The sequence below is a fragment of the Ochotona princeps genome, chromosome 12, assembly GCF_030435755.1.
Source record: "Ochotona princeps isolate mOchPri1 chromosome 12, mOchPri1.hap1, whole genome shotgun sequence".
Classification (NCBI taxonomy): Eukaryota; Metazoa; Chordata; class Mammalia; order Lagomorpha; family Ochotonidae; genus Ochotona; species Ochotona princeps.
Genome location: NC_080843.1, coordinates 43,629,061 through 43,644,113, shown reverse-complemented (window position 1 = coordinate 43,644,113; position 15,053 = coordinate 43,629,061). Strand labels below are relative to the sequence as shown.

Genomic DNA, 15,053 nt, shown 5'->3' with positions numbered 1-15,053 from the left:
ATTCCAATGCATAAAGATGAATTAAAATGATTCAGAAAGATTTCTGAAGATTATTTGCCTCAGTAGGCTGAATGTGGACAATTTTAGAAGTGTTCTTCAGATTTTCAAGGAGCAGGATTTTTTTTTCCTTTTTCTAAAAAAAAATATTTATTTTCGTTGAAAGTCAGATATACAGAGAGGAGGAGAGACAAAGATATTCAATCCATTGGTTCACTCAAGTGGCCTAACAGGCAGAGCTGAGATAATCTGAAGCCAGGAGCCCAGGTCCTCTTCTGCAGGTTCCTAAATCATCATAGTCATAGTGTGAACACACACACACACATACACATACACACACACACACTAACCTAATCACCTTTTCTAATTAATGATAGGTCACTGTCATGAAGACAGAGATTAGCATGTGAGAGAAAATTCTAGCCCGGGAATTTTTCTGTTACGTCATAACTTATATAGGTGGGGTAGGATTGACTGTAAGAATACAAAGATGAGCAATAATTCAATGTCTCTCAATTAAAAGAAAGCCTCAGTGAATGAGACATAAACATTTTGTAACATGCATACTTTCTTTCACACCAGTATCCAGCATCCTATTCGGAGTGACACCGTACCGGACCCTGCAGTGCACAGCACAGGCAGATTTCCAACCTCTACCACTGCCCAGCGCCAGTCTGGGGAGTCTGACTTTGTGCTCGTCAAAGCTATTTGATGAAAAACTTTTAAATAGAACCAAAACAGTTGTTAACATTATGTGGAATACACTTGGGGAATTATGGATAAGAGCATCAAAATTGTGGACTCTAATAGCATCTGTAGAAAAACTGTTAGGACAAGTAGAGTTCAACAAAAGAGAGTTTGTTAGTGTATATGTACATATTTATATCAATAACTTTCTCAAAGATATCCCAAAGTAACTATGTAGAAAGCTATTCAATAGTTTAAAAATCCCGGGCTTGGTGTGATAGCCTAGTGGTTAAAGCCCTCACCCTGCACGTGCTGGGATACGATGTAGACACCAGTTCTAACTCATCCAGCTCCCTGCTTGTGGCCTGGGAAAGCAGTTGAGGATGGACCAAAGCCTTGAGACCCTGCACCTACGTGGGAGATGCAGAAGAGGCCCTGGGCTCCTGGCTTGTGATTGGCTCAGCTCCAGCCATTGTGGCCCCTTGGGGAGTGAATTATTGGATAGAAGATCTTCCTCTCTGTCTCTCCTCCTCTCTGTATATCTGACTTTCTGATAAAAATAAATCTTAAAAAAATAAAAATCCTGAAACTTCCCTTTAATGCATAAAAACAATTTGAATAAAGTAGAGGTGGCCGGTGCTGCTGAATATTAAAGCTCAATATTGGAAGAACTACAGTTTTATTTAAATTAATGTGTGAGTTTAATGCATTTTAAATAAAAATTTTAATGGAATTTGTAAAACTATCTCTTGGTCTCAAGTGAGAGGATAATCATGAAATTAAATAAGTAATGTTAGAAAAAGAAGACAAATAACGTGTGTGCTTATGGGAACAAGACCTTATTAATAATGAGCTAACAACTCCCAAGCACCATTACTGGTGCTGGCATAAACTGAAAGGCTAGTTTTGGCAAAAGCAAATTTTCCAGAATTTCCTGAAAAGTAAAAAAAATTATATCCTAAAAGTATACATGTATTCTGAGGAAATTATCAAGATAGTGGTACAAGGCTTTTTATTTAAGACAGATTAAATGGTGGGAGGGGGAATCTCTATACCTACGAAATGGTATCATGGAAAAGAATAATTATAATAAAAGACAAATTATAAAAAAACAGAAAAAAGTTTATTTTAATTGTAAAGGCAGATTTCCAAAGAGAGACCCAAGAGCGGACCTCCATCTCCTGGTTCACTCCCCAAATGGCTGCAATGGTCAGAGCCGAGCCAATCCGAAGCCAGGAGCCAAGAGCCTCTTCTAAGACACCCATGGGACACCCTCTGCTGTTTTCCCAGGCCATGAGCAGGGATCTGGATGGAAAGTACAGCAGCTGGGACATGGACCAGTGCCAATAAGGGATGCCAGCGCTTGCAGTGAAGAATTAGTCAAATGAGCCACTGTGTTGGCCCCCCAAATAATTAGATTAAATGATAAATTTCAAGAATTATAAAAATGTGTATAATTTTAAAAAAGAAAATTATGGCAGCTAGAAGTCTATTTTTCTTTATATTAAAATTGCTGAACTAATAACAGCTAGAAAAAGGGGAATGAATTTTGTTCATATTATTAAAACTTTTGAAAAGATGTATTTATTTTTCTTGGAAAGGTAGATCTACATAGAGAAGGAGAGAGAGAGAGAGAAAGATCTTCTATCTGCTGCTTCACTCCCCAAATGGCCACGACAGCCAGAGCTGAGCAGATCCGAAGCCAGGCACCTCTTCTGGGTCTCTCATGTGCATGCAGGGTCCCAAGGCTTTGACCCATCCTTGACTGCTTTCCCAGGCCACAAGCAGGGAGCTGGAAGGGAAGTGGAGCAGTAGGGACCCTAAACCAGTGCCCATATGGGATGTTGGTGTCACAGGGAGGAGGACTAGCCTATTGAGCCATTGCACTAACCCTCCGGAAGAGGTTAAATATCTGCCCATTTGGCATCCTGGTGAATGTAAGGTGGGCCGTCACCCTGACTCTGTTAAAACTGCTTTACTTTATTCATTTGAAAGAGTGAGACGGTGTAACAGAACAACAAAGGTATCACAGTCACTCGTTCACCAGGGCTGCGCCAAGGCCAAGGCTTGAGGTCAAGGATTCAAACAGGTCTCAAGGATCTGCTGGCTTACTCCCCACATGGTCACAATGGCCAGTGCTGAGTTGATCTAAAGCTGGAAACGAGGAGCTTCTTCTGGGTCTCCCTCGTGGGTGCAGTGTCTCAGATGGTTTTGGCTAACTTCTGCTGCTTTCTCTGGCCACAAATAGAAAGCTGGAACAGAAGTGGAGCAGTCAGGACTCGAACAGGTGCCCATATGGGATGCTGCCAGCACAGGGTGGTGGATTAGCCTGTTGAGCCACTGCACTGACCCCCAGGAAGGGGTTCTTTAACTGTTCATGTCAACCCCTTTTCTGCCTCCACTGTATTTTTTTCTCACTGAACTGAGAGAACATGCTCTCCAGGGAGAAGTGTGATGGTGCTCTAATGTGGACAAGATGCAGTCAAGCAGAACCATGTCACAACACACTCCACTGGGATTCAGGCACACTTTTCAATTGAGCTGGCCTCATCTCCAGCTATCACCCTGCAGGAATGCTTTGGAACACGGCTTCGGCTCTATTCTCGGCAGCTTTCTTGAGCTTCCAGCATTGCACACGCCCATCGGTTGTGTTGCTGAGTCTTCCATAAAACAGGATGATGCTGTAAACTGGAGCCGAGAGAACTGGTGTTTCCCAGATCCTAGCCTGAAATGGCAGACCCTCTCCTTCTTGCCGTTAGCTTGAACTGCAGTCCTAGGTCTGGGTGCCATCCTGCAGCTCCCTAGTAGAGAAGGAGATACAGAGAGGAAGATCTTCCATCTTGATGCTTCACTCGCCAATGGCCACAATGGCCGAAGCTGAGCTGATCTGAAGACAGGAGCCAGCAGCTTTTTGGGACTCCCACTTGGGTGCAGGGTCCCAAGGCATTGGGTCGTCCTCTGCTGTCTTACCAGGTCATATCAGGGAGCTAGGTGGGAAGTGGAGCAACTGGGACATAAACTGGTGAGCATATGGGATCCTGGAGCTTGCAATATGAGGATTTAGCCATGGAGCTATCATTTTGGGCCCTATGGTTGCTCTTTTTCATTATTTTCTTTATTCAGCAAAGATGATGAGTTCTATTCAACAAATGATTTAGTTTGAGTGCAAAGTAAAGAGCTGTCACACATCTGCACATTTGTGCAATTTATTGCCCCATCACACTTCTTCATGAAGTATACTTCCCAGTGATCATTCAATAACTTCAAGAGCCAAAGCCTTATTTCTGAATTCTCTATTAAATGCAAACTGCATTTTTTCCTGGTTTTCCATCTGGTATCTTATAAAATCCAAACCAGGTTACCAGGTTTGAACTTTTTAACATCATAAATGTCATCAAACTTGGAAGCTTCATAAGCATTTACCTGGGAAGCAATGAATTTCCAATCCATCTCCCCATCATCAATCAGAGCCAAAATTCTGAAAATTTTCACATGAATAACTTCTCCAGGAGTAAGAACCTTTGAGCCTAGTTCACAAACATTAGGAAGGTCGTTATCTCCGTGGTGGCCTGTGTTCTTATCTGATGGGAATTATGCCAGGCCTGAGGGATAACCCTTGTGAGGGAGGCTGTTCCTCCACAGCGTCACTTGCCATGTTTAACTGTTATGTAATGGGGTTCAATGGCTTCTTGGTGGAAGTCTCCATGTTAACATTCGTCCACTGAAACACTTCTACAACCCATTAGACAAATTTTCATATTCATCATTTTGTGCTTTCTTTGTAGAAATTCAGTTTTACACTTTAGAATCTGATTTCTGAAGTGAAATATCCTAAAATGGGAAGTGTGGTGACCAGTTACATTCTTGATGAAGAGGCAGTAATCCTGTGAGTGGGCACAGGGTTGTGGCGAGTATGCCATCTCCCACCAGCAGATGGGCAGTGTTGGGTCAGTGCATCTCTTTGTGCTTTGTATCTTCCTTGTCTGTGTATCTGTCTCCTTTAGTGTATTCTGGTTTCCTCCTGGGTAGTGTCTTATTTGTATTTGTACTTTAAGTAGGATCCAGTTGTATGGAATATGGTCAGTGCTGAGCAAGTGTGTGCCAACTGGGACAGGACTCAATAGGCTGTTGTGAGTCCTCTCCCTCCCACTTGGGGCATTCTGGGTCCTTAATATCCCAACAAGGGCAACATATGTTGTGTTTGTCCAATTTGCTGTTGCACTTCTGTGTGAGAATTCTGTAAATGAACCAAGACTGCGTTTCTTTTTTTTTTTTTTTTTTTATAATCTATTTTATTGTGTTGTTGACAATCTTTACATAGTTAATTACAGTTAAAGAAAGAAAAAGAAAAGAAAAAAAAAAGGTTCAGGGGGATAGGGAAGTGGGTAATACTATTATGTCCACATTGTTTCCATCTTGTATCTGAGGTAAAGGGGGATATTGAGGGGGAAGCCCCACCCAGTTTCCCGCCCACCCCGAGTCCCGGATGTGGGGCATGCTCTGAGATATGTGCTCGAGTGGTGTTAATAGTTCTCCGGTTATGAATCGCTGCCAGTTTCGCTCGATGAGGTCGTCCACTGATTGATATGGTCCATCATAAAGTCTCCGTTTGCCCCATATATCGCTGCCAACATATAGCTGAGATGAATGATTGATCTGCTCTGTCTTCTGTCTTTTCTTGATTAGAGTTCTGAGTCCAGCAGTTCGATTAGGGAGATCTCCAAAGAAACTTTGAGGTATTCCCAGACTAGTTTCTTGTATGCTCTAGCAAGCATAGGGCCCGGCACAGTCCATCACCACGATCAGCTGGTGGTTGCAATTGCTGGGTTGGTTCTGTTTTCAGTCCCGAGTTGCACTGGAACCAATGGGTGTTGCAGTCCAGTCTGGTTCTGCCCAGCACGTACTCGGCCCTCACACAAACCAGTGGGAGCTGCAGCCTAGTCGGGGTGACCCACAATAACCCCCACCAGGCCCGCCCCCTACCCTGGTTTGCCAGTATGTGTAGCAGAAGACCAGTCTGTCCCCCATCCCGTTTGACTCTTGTACGTGTCAATGGGTATTAAAGCTTAGTTCTATCTAACCAACTCAACCATCCAGCCCTCACGGGTGTTGTTGAGTGCCTCTCTATCTAGCCATCCCAGCCCCCGTCCCAGTCTTCATGCCCTCCCACGGGAATAGTGACCCAAGAAGGGGGAACCCACTTTTTCCCTCCCAGGTCTCTCTGTCCCGGTTTATGCACTCTTTAGGTGGTTCTGTGATTTGACTTGACAGAATTGGTCCCCAGTGCCAGCTTCTGCGGCTATGTCCAAACATCCCTCACCCACTCTAATTTATGCTTGCACCAGCAGGAATAATCAGCCCAGCCTTGCTTTTCCCTGATCTAGTCCACATGCAGTGCACAGGCGTTGTAGCCTTGCATAGTCTAGTCTGTCTCTATCCCAGCCCACGCTCTCCATTGGGAGTAGCTGTCCGGCGAGGGAACCAGCCCCTTAATCCCCCCCCCGCCAGTTCTGCCCCTCCCTTCCTTCCTGGATCTCATGTGTGCTGGTTGGGTGCTGCATTCATATCCAGTACAGGCAACCACGCCCTGGCATTCCATAATGTGTACTGGTTTTGTCGCGACCAAACCCGGCTCATCCCACACTCTGATCTGGTGATCGGATTTGCCAGTGGGTGATACGGACTGATTCAGCCTGTTCTGCTCCTGACCCATGCTGAATGTGTGCCAGTGGGAAACTTTCCATGGCCTATTCTGGGCTGTTTCCTATCATGCTTCTTGCGCTTACCTGCAGGGACTGTGTCCTGCCAGAGGAGTTGCCCAGGCTCCTCCATCAGATCCCCTCTCAAAGGCAGGTTTTGCGCATGCCAGGGGGTCCTTGAGCCAACCCAACTCAGTTCACCTCCTGCCCTAGCAGGAACAGTGGCTTTTCCTGGCTGGCTTTCACCCCATTCTGGTTCTTGTTATTGGATGTTTCAGCCCAGCCATGGCTCGTCCTTACCCACATACAGCTCACGCATGGCTCAGTAGGGGGTTGAGACCCAGCCTAGTCAGTCCCACATCTACCCCCTGGTTCTCCATGCCACCAGATGGTGTTGGGGTCTGAACTGGCCTGGTGCATCCAATCCCAGCCCACACTAGTGCCTCGGGTGACTGCAACTGTTTCCTAGATAGAACGCAGCTCCAATTCTAGCACATACGCCCCTTGGTGGGAACCTCAACCTAGGTAGGGTGTCCCGTTACCTCCCCGATTGGGCTTGTTCCTAGCTGTAAATCATGCACCTGCCCGTGGTTGCTCTGGGGACCAGTAGGTGCAAGAGCCTAGCTCGGTATGACCTGTGTTCCATGCTGGTTTCTAGTTTTGCTTGTAAACAAAGGTTTGTTCAGTCCTGCCCAGTACATTACGGTCCATTACCAAGTTACACATTTTGGAGCTACTATGCCCTGCTAGTCTGACCCCCAGATTTGGACGGCATGTTCACCAGCGAGAGCTATGACTCGCCAGGGGAGCTTCCCAAGTACCTCCACTTGATCCACTCCCAAACCCAGTTTACATACATGCCATTGGTTTTTAGGCCAGTGCCCGGTGTACTCTGGCCTCCCATTTGGCTTTGTATGAGCTGGTGAATGTTGCAGCCCGGCCCACCCCACAGCCTATTCAGGATGCACATTTGGGTGCTGCTGCATTGCCCAGTCCAGTCTATGGTGGATCCCTTTACCTGTGATTGATGGCAGGCTCCTTGGTCACACCTAGCTTAGTCCATAACCACCTAAAAATTAGGTTTACCAGTGGGGCCAAACTTTCTATAGGGTGTGGCCCACACATCCTGCACAGAGTCTAACCCAGTATAAGGTTCTAGAGTGCTAGTTAAAATTATGGACCTGCCTGATGTGACCAGTCTCCTGAACCAACATCATGTCAGGCAAAAAAATATCCTGCTAGACAACCCGGGGTTTATCTTTTGCATTATAGGTGTTCAAAGCTCAGCATTATTGAGTGATTAGAAGATCTCCAAAAGAAGAGTTACTGGCGTTGGGAATCTTTAGGATTGACTCAGAACCCAGAAACAGTGGGGTCACCCTAGAGCTATCTAAGCAGCAATTCGGACATCCATTACCCCAGAGCTTCCCGGCCGGGCGGCCAGCAGGCAAAGCCTGGCACCACATGGTGCACTGGCCGCCCTGGATGAGGCCGAGGACTCGTTCACTGCCTTGCGGCAGTGTCTTTGGCGTGAGCCCCCAGCATTGGGTCCGACCCGGCAGGGGCACCCCCCACAGCCGCCACACTGTGAGGAGCGGCAGTTGCCCCCGAATCCCAAGGCCCGAACCCCTCCCAGACTCACCTAGCTGCCAGATATTAGCGGCTGGGTGGAGCTAGGAATTTTAAGCCAGTTCCCAAGTTCCCACATGGTGCACTTACCCTGAGGACTGAGCTCTCTTGGGTCCTGGATGAGGCCGAGGACTCGTTCACTGCCTTGCGGCAGTGTCTTTGGCGTGAGCCCCCAGCATTGGGTCCGACCCGGCAGGGGCACCCCCCACAGCCGCCACACTGTGAGGAGCGGCAGTTGCCCCCGAATCCCAAGGCCCGAACCCCTCCCAGACTCACCTAGCTGCCAGATATTAGCGGCTGGGTGGAGCTAGGAATTTTAAGCCAGTTCCCAAGTTCCCACATGGTGCACTTACCCTGAGGACTGAGCTCTCTTGGGTCCTGGATGAGGCCGAGGACTCGTTCACTGCCTTGCGGCAGTGTCTTTGGCGTGAGCCCCCAGCATTGGGTCCGACCCGGCAGGGGCACCCCCCACAGCCGCCACACTGTGAGGAGCGGCAGTTGCCCCCGAATCCCAAGGCCCGAACCCCTCCCAGACTCACCTAGCTGCCAGATATTAGCGGCTGGGTGGAGCTAGGAATTTTAAGCCAGTTCCCAAGTTCCCACATGGTGCACTTACCCTGAGGACTGAGCTCTCTTGGGTCCTGGATGAGGCCGAGGACTCGTTCACTGCCTTGCGGCAGTGTCTTTGGCGTGAGCCCCCAGCATTGGGTCCGACCCGGCAGGGGCACCCCCCACAGCCGCCACACTGTGAGGAGCGGCAGTTGCCCCCGAATCCCAAGGCCCGAACCCCTCCCAGACTCACCTAGCTGCCAGATATTAGCGGCTGGGTGGAGCTAGGAATTTTAAGCCAGTTCCCAAGTTCCCACATGGTGCACTTACCCTGAGGACTGAGCTCTCTTGGGTCCTGGATGAGGCCGAGGACTCGTTCACTGCCTTGCGGCAGTGTCTTTGGCGTGAGCCCCCAGCATTGGGTCCGACCCGGCAGGGGCACCCCCCACAGCCGCCACACTGTGAGGAGCGGCAGTTGCCCCCGAATCCCAAGGCCCGAACCCCTCCCAGACTCACCTAGCTGCCAGATATTAGCGGCTGGGTGGAGCTAGGAATTTTAAGCCAGTTCCCAAGTTCCCACATGGTGCACTTACCCTGAGGACTGAGCTCTCTTGGGTCCTGGATGAGGCCGAGGACTCGTTCACTGCCTTGCGGCAGTGTCTTTGGCGTGAGCCCCCAGCATTGGGTCCGACCCGGCAGGGGCACCCCCCACAGCCGCCACACTGTGAGGAGCGGCAGTTGCCCCCGAATCCCAAGGCCCGAACCCCTCCCAGACTCACCTAGCTGCCAGATATTAGCGGCTGGGTGGAGCTAGGAATTTTAAGCCAGTTCCCAAGTTCCCACATGGTGCACTTACCCTGAGGACTGAGCTCTCTTGGGTCCTGGATGAGGCCGAGGACTCGTTCACTGCCTTGCGGCAGTGTCTTTGGCGTGAGCCCCCAGCATTGGGTCCGACCCGGCAGGGGCACCCCCCACAGCCGCCACACTGTGAGGAGCGGCAGTTGCCCCCGAATCCCAAGGCCCGAACCCCTCCCAGACTCACCTAGCTGCCAGATATTAGCGGCTGGGTGGAGCTAGGAATTTTAAGCCAGTTCCCAAGTTCCCACATGGTGCACTTACCCTGAGGACTGAGCTCTCTTGGGTCCTGGATGAGGCCGAGGACTCGTTCACTGCCTTGCGGCAGTGTCTTTGGCGTGAGCCCCCAGCATTGGGTCCGACCCGGCAGGGGCACCCCCCACAGCCGCCACACTGTGAGGAGCGGCAGTTGCCCCCGAATCCCAAGGCCCGAACCCCTCCCAGACTCACCTAGCTGCCAGATATTAGCGGCTGGGTGGAGCTAGGAATTTTAAGCCAGTTCCCAAGTTCCCACATGGTGCACTTACCCTGAGGACTGAGCTCTCTTGGGTCCTGGATGAGGCCGAGGACTCGTTCACTGCCTTGCGGCAGTGTCTTTGGCGTGAGCCCCCAGCATTGGGTCCGACCCGGCAGGGGCACCCCCCACAGCCGCCACACTGTGAGGAGCGGCAGTTGCCCCCGAATCCCAAGGCCCGAACCCCTCCCAGACTCACCTAGCTGCCAGATATTAGCGGCTGGGTGGAGCTAGGAATTTTAAGCCAGTTCCCAAGTTCCCACATGGTGCACTTACCCTGAGGACTGAGCTCTCTTGGGTCCTGGATGAGGCCGAGGACTCGTTCACTGCCTTGCGGCAGTGTCTTTGGCGTGAGCCCCCAGCATTGGGTCCGACCCGGCAGGGGCACCCCCCACAGCCGCCACACTGTGAGGAGCGGCAGTTGCCCCCGAATCCCAAGGCCCGAACCCCTCCCAGACTCACCTAGCTGCCAGATATTAGCGGCTGGGTGGAGCTAGGAATTTTAAGCCAGTTCCCAAGTTCCCACATGGTGCACTTACCCTGAGGACTGAGCTCTCTTGGGTCCTGGATGAGGCCGAGGACTCGTTCACTGCCTTGCGGCAGTGTCTTTGGCGTGAGCCCCCAGCATTGGGTCCGACCCGGCAGGGGCACCCCCCACAGCCGCCACACTGTGAGGAGCGGCAGTTGCCCCCGAATCCCAAGGCCCGAACCCCTCCCAGACTCACCTAGCTGCCAGATATTAGCGGCTGGGTGGAGCTAGGAATTTTAAGCCAGTTCCCAAGTTCCCACATGGTGCACTTACCCTGAGGACTGAGCTCTCTTGGGTCCTGGATGAGGCCGAGGACTCGTTCACTGCCTTGCGGCAGTGTCTTTGGCGTGAGCCCCCAGCATTGGGTCCGACCCGGCAGGGGCACCCCCCACAGCCGCCACACTGTGAGGAGCGGCAGTTGCCCCCGAATCCCAAGGCCCGAACCCCTCCCAGACTCACCTAGCTGCCAGATATTAGCGGCTGGGTGGAGCTAGGAATTTTAAGCCAGTTCCCAAGTTCCCACATGGTGCACTTACCCTGAGGACTGAGCTCTCTTGGGTCCTGGATGAGGCCGAGGACTCGTTCACTGCCTTGCGGCAGTGTCTTTGGCGTGAGCCCCCAGCATTGGGTCCGACCCGGCAGGGGCACCCCCCACAGCCGCCACACTGTGAGGAGCGGCAGTTGCCCCCGAATCCCAAGGCCCGAACCCCTCCCAGACTCACCTAGCTGCCAGATATTAGCGGCTGGGTGGAGCTAGGAATTTTAAGCCAGTTCCCAAGTTCCCACATGGTGCACTTACCCTGAGGACTGAGCTCTCTTGGGTCCTGGATGAGGCCGAGGACTCGTTCACTGCCTTGCGGCAGTGTCTTTGGCGTGAGCCCCCAGCATTGGGTCCGACCCGGCAGGGGCACCCCCCACAGCCGCCACACTGTGAGGAGCGGCAGTTGCCCCCGAATCCCAAGGCCCGAACCCCTCCCAGACTCACCTAGCTGCCAGATATTAGCGGCTGGGTGGAGCTAGGAATTTTAAGCCAGTTCCCAAGTTCCCACATGGTGCACTTACCCTGAGGACTGAGCTCTCTTGGGTCCTGGATGAGGCCGAGGACTCGTTCACTGCCTTGCGGCAGTGTCTTTGGCGTGAGCCCCCAGCATTGGGTCCGACCCGGCAGGGGCACCCCCCACAGCCGCCACACTGTGAGGAGCGGCAGTTGCCCCCGAATCCCAAGGCCCGAACCCCTCCCAGACTCACCTAGCTGCCAGATATTAGCGGCTGGGTGGAGCTAGGAATTTTAAGCCAGTTCCCAAGTTCCCACATGGTGCACTTACCCTGAGGACTGAGCTCTCTTGGGTCCTGGATGAGGCCGAGGACTCGTTCACTGCCTTGCGGCAGTGTCTTTGGCGTGAGCCCCCAGCATTGGGTCCGACCCGGCAGGGGCACCCCCCACAGCCGCCACACTGTGAGGAGCGGCAGTTGCCCCCGAATCCCAAGGCCCGAACCCCTCCCAGACTCACCTAGCTGCCAGATATTAGCGGCTGGGTGGAGCTAGGAATTTTAAGCCAGTTCCCAAGTTCCCACATGGTGCACTTACCCTGAGGACTGAGCTCTCTTGGGTCCTGGATGAGGCCGAGGACTCGTTCACTGCCTTGCGGCAGTGTCTTTGGCGTGAGCCCCCAGCATTGGGTCCGACCCGGCAGGGGCACCCCCCACAGCCGCCACACTGTGAGGAGCGGCAGTTGCCCCCGAATCCCAAGGCCCGAACCCCTCCCAGACTCACCTAGCTGCCAGATATTAGCGGCTGGGTGGAGCTAGGAATTTTAAGCCAGTTCCCAAGTTCCCACATGGTGCACTTACCCTGAGGACTGAGCTCTCTTGGGTCCTGGATGAGGCCGAGGACTCGTTCACTGCCTTGCGGCAGTGTCTTTGGCGTGAGCCCCCAGCATTGGGTCCGACCCGGCAGGGGCACCCCCCACAGCCGCCACACTGTGAGGAGCGGCAGTTGCCCCCGAATCCCAAGGCCCGAACCCCTCCCAGACTCACCTAGCTGCCAGATATTAGCGGCTGGGTGGAGCTAGGAATTTTAAGCCAGTTCCCAAGTTCCCACATGGTGCACTTACCCTGAGGACTGAGCTCTCTTGGGTCCTGGATGAGGCCGAGGACTCGTTCACTGCCTTGCGGCAGTGTCTTTGGCGTGAGCCCCCAGCATTGGGTCCGACCCGGCAGGGGCACCCCCCACAGCCGCCACACTGTGAGGAGCGGCAGTTGCCCCCGAATCCCAAGGCCCGAACCCCTCCCAGACTCACCTAGCTGCCAGATATTAGCGGCTGGGTGGAGCTAGGAATTTTAAGCCAGTTCCCAAGTTCCCACATGGTGCACTTACCCTGAGGACTGAGCTCTCTTGGGTCCTGGATGAGGCCGAGGACTCGTTCACTGCCTTGCGGCAGTGTCTTTGGCGTGAGCCCCCAGCATTGGGTCCGACCCGGCAGGGGCACCCCCCACAGCCGCCACACTGTGAGGAGCGGCAGTTGCCCCCGAATCCCAAGGCCCGAACCCCTCCCAGACTCACCTAGCTGCCAGATATTAGCGGCTGGGTGGAGCTAGGAATTTTAAGCCAGTTCCCAAGTTCCCACATGGTGCACTTACCCTGAGGACTGAGCTCTCTTGGGTCCTGGATGAGGCCGAGGACTCGTTCACTGCCTTGCGGCAGTGTCTTTGGCGTGAGCCCCCAGCATTGGGTCCGACCCGGCAGGGGCACCCCCCACAGCCGCCACACTGTGAGGAGCGGCAGTTGCCCCCGAATCCCAAGGCCCGAACCCCTCCCAGACTCACCTAGCTGCCAGATATTAGCGGCTGGGTGGAGCTAGGAATTTTAAGCCAGTTCCCAAGTTCCCACATGGTGCACTTACCCTGAGGACTGAGCTCTCTTGGGTCCTGGATGAGGCCGAGGACTCGTTCACTGCCTTGCGGCAGTGTCTTTGGCGTGAGCCCCCAGCATTGGGTCCGACCCGGCAGGGGCACCCCCCACAGCCGCCACACTGTGAGGAGCGGCAGTTGCCCCCGAATCCCAAGGCCCGAACCCCTCCCAGACTCACCTAGCTGCCAGATATTAGCGGCTGGGTGGAGCTAGGAATTTTAAGCCAGTTCCCAAGTTCCCACATGGTGCACTTACCCTGAGGACTGAGCTCTCTTGGGTCCTGGATGAGGCCGAGGACTCGTTCACTGCCTTGCGGCAGTGTCTTTGGCGTGAGCCCCCAGCATTGGGTCCGACCCGGCAGGGGCACCCCCCACAGCCGCCACACTGTGAGGAGCGGCAGTTGCCCCCGAATCCCAAGGCCCGAACCCCTCCCAGACTCACCTAGCTGCCAGATATTAGCGGCTGGGTGGAGCTAGGAATTTTAAGCCAGTTCCCAAGTTCCCACATGGTGCACTTACCCTGAGGACTGAGCTCTCTTGGGTCCTGGATGAGGCCGAGGACTCGTTCACTGCCTTGCGGCAGTGTCTTTGGCGTGAGCCCCCAGCATTGGGTCCGACCCGGCAGGGGCACCCCCCACAGCCGCCACACTGTGAGGAGCGGCAGTTGCCCCCGAATCCCAAGGCCCGAACCCCTCCCAGACTCACCTAGCTGCCAGATATTAGCGGCTGGGTGGAGCTAGGAATTTTAAGCCAGTTCCCAAGTTCCCACATGGTGCACTTACCCTGAGGACTGAGCTCTCTTGGGTCCTGGATGAGGCCGAGGACTCGTTCACTGCCTTGCGGCAGTGTCTTTGGCGTGAGCCCCCAGCATTGGGTCCGACCCGGCAGGGGCACCCCCCACAGCCGCCACACTGTGAGGAGCGGCAGTTGCCCCCGAATCCCAAGGCCCGAACCCCTCCCAGACTCACCTAGCTGCCAGATATTAGCGGCTGGGTGGAGCTAGGAATTTTAAGCCAGTTCCCAAGTTCCCACATGGTGCACTTACCCTGAGGACTGAGCTCTCTTGGGTCCTGGATGAGGCCGAGGACTCGTTCACTGCCTTGCGGCAGTGTCTTTGGCGTGAGCCCCCAGCATTGGGTCCGACCCGGCAGGGGCACCCCCCACAGCCGCCACACTGTGAGGAGCGGCAGTTGCCCCCGAATCCCAAGGCCCGAACCCCTCCCAGACTCACCTAGCTGCCAGATATTAGCGGCTGGGTGGAGCTAGGAATTTTAAGCCAGTTCCCAAGTTCCCACATGGTGCACTTACCCTGAGGACTGAGCTCTCTTGGGTCCTGGATGAGGCCGAGGACTCGTTCACTGCCTTGCGGCAGTGTCTTTGGCGTGAGCCCCCAGCATTGGGTCCGACCCGGCAGGGGCACCCCCCACAGCCGCCACACTGTGAGGAGCGGCAGTTGCCCCCGAATCCCAAGGCCCGAACCCCTCCCAGACTCACCTAGCTGCCAGATATTAGCGGCTGGGTGGAGCTAGGAATTTTAAGCCAGTTCCCAAGTTCCCACATGGTGCACTTACCCTGAGGACTGAGCTCTCTTGGGTCCTGGATGAGGCCGAGGACTCGTTCACTGCCTTGCGGCAGTGTCTTTGGCGTGAGCCCCCAGCATTGGGTCCGACCCGGCAGGGGCACC

The 15,053-nt window shown here is 53.5% G+C and overlaps 1 protein-coding gene and 1 pseudogene across 2 annotated transcripts in view; one reads left to right on the top strand and one right to left on the bottom strand.

Moving 5' to 3' along the window:
• Positions 1-15,053, top strand: part of EPSTI1 (epithelial stromal interaction 1) — a 111,946-nt gene that overhangs the window by 72,549 nt on the left and 24,344 nt on the right. The window lies entirely within an intron of this gene.
• Positions 3,772-4,604, bottom strand: LOC131481589 (inorganic pyrophosphatase 2, mitochondrial-like; annotated as a pseudogene).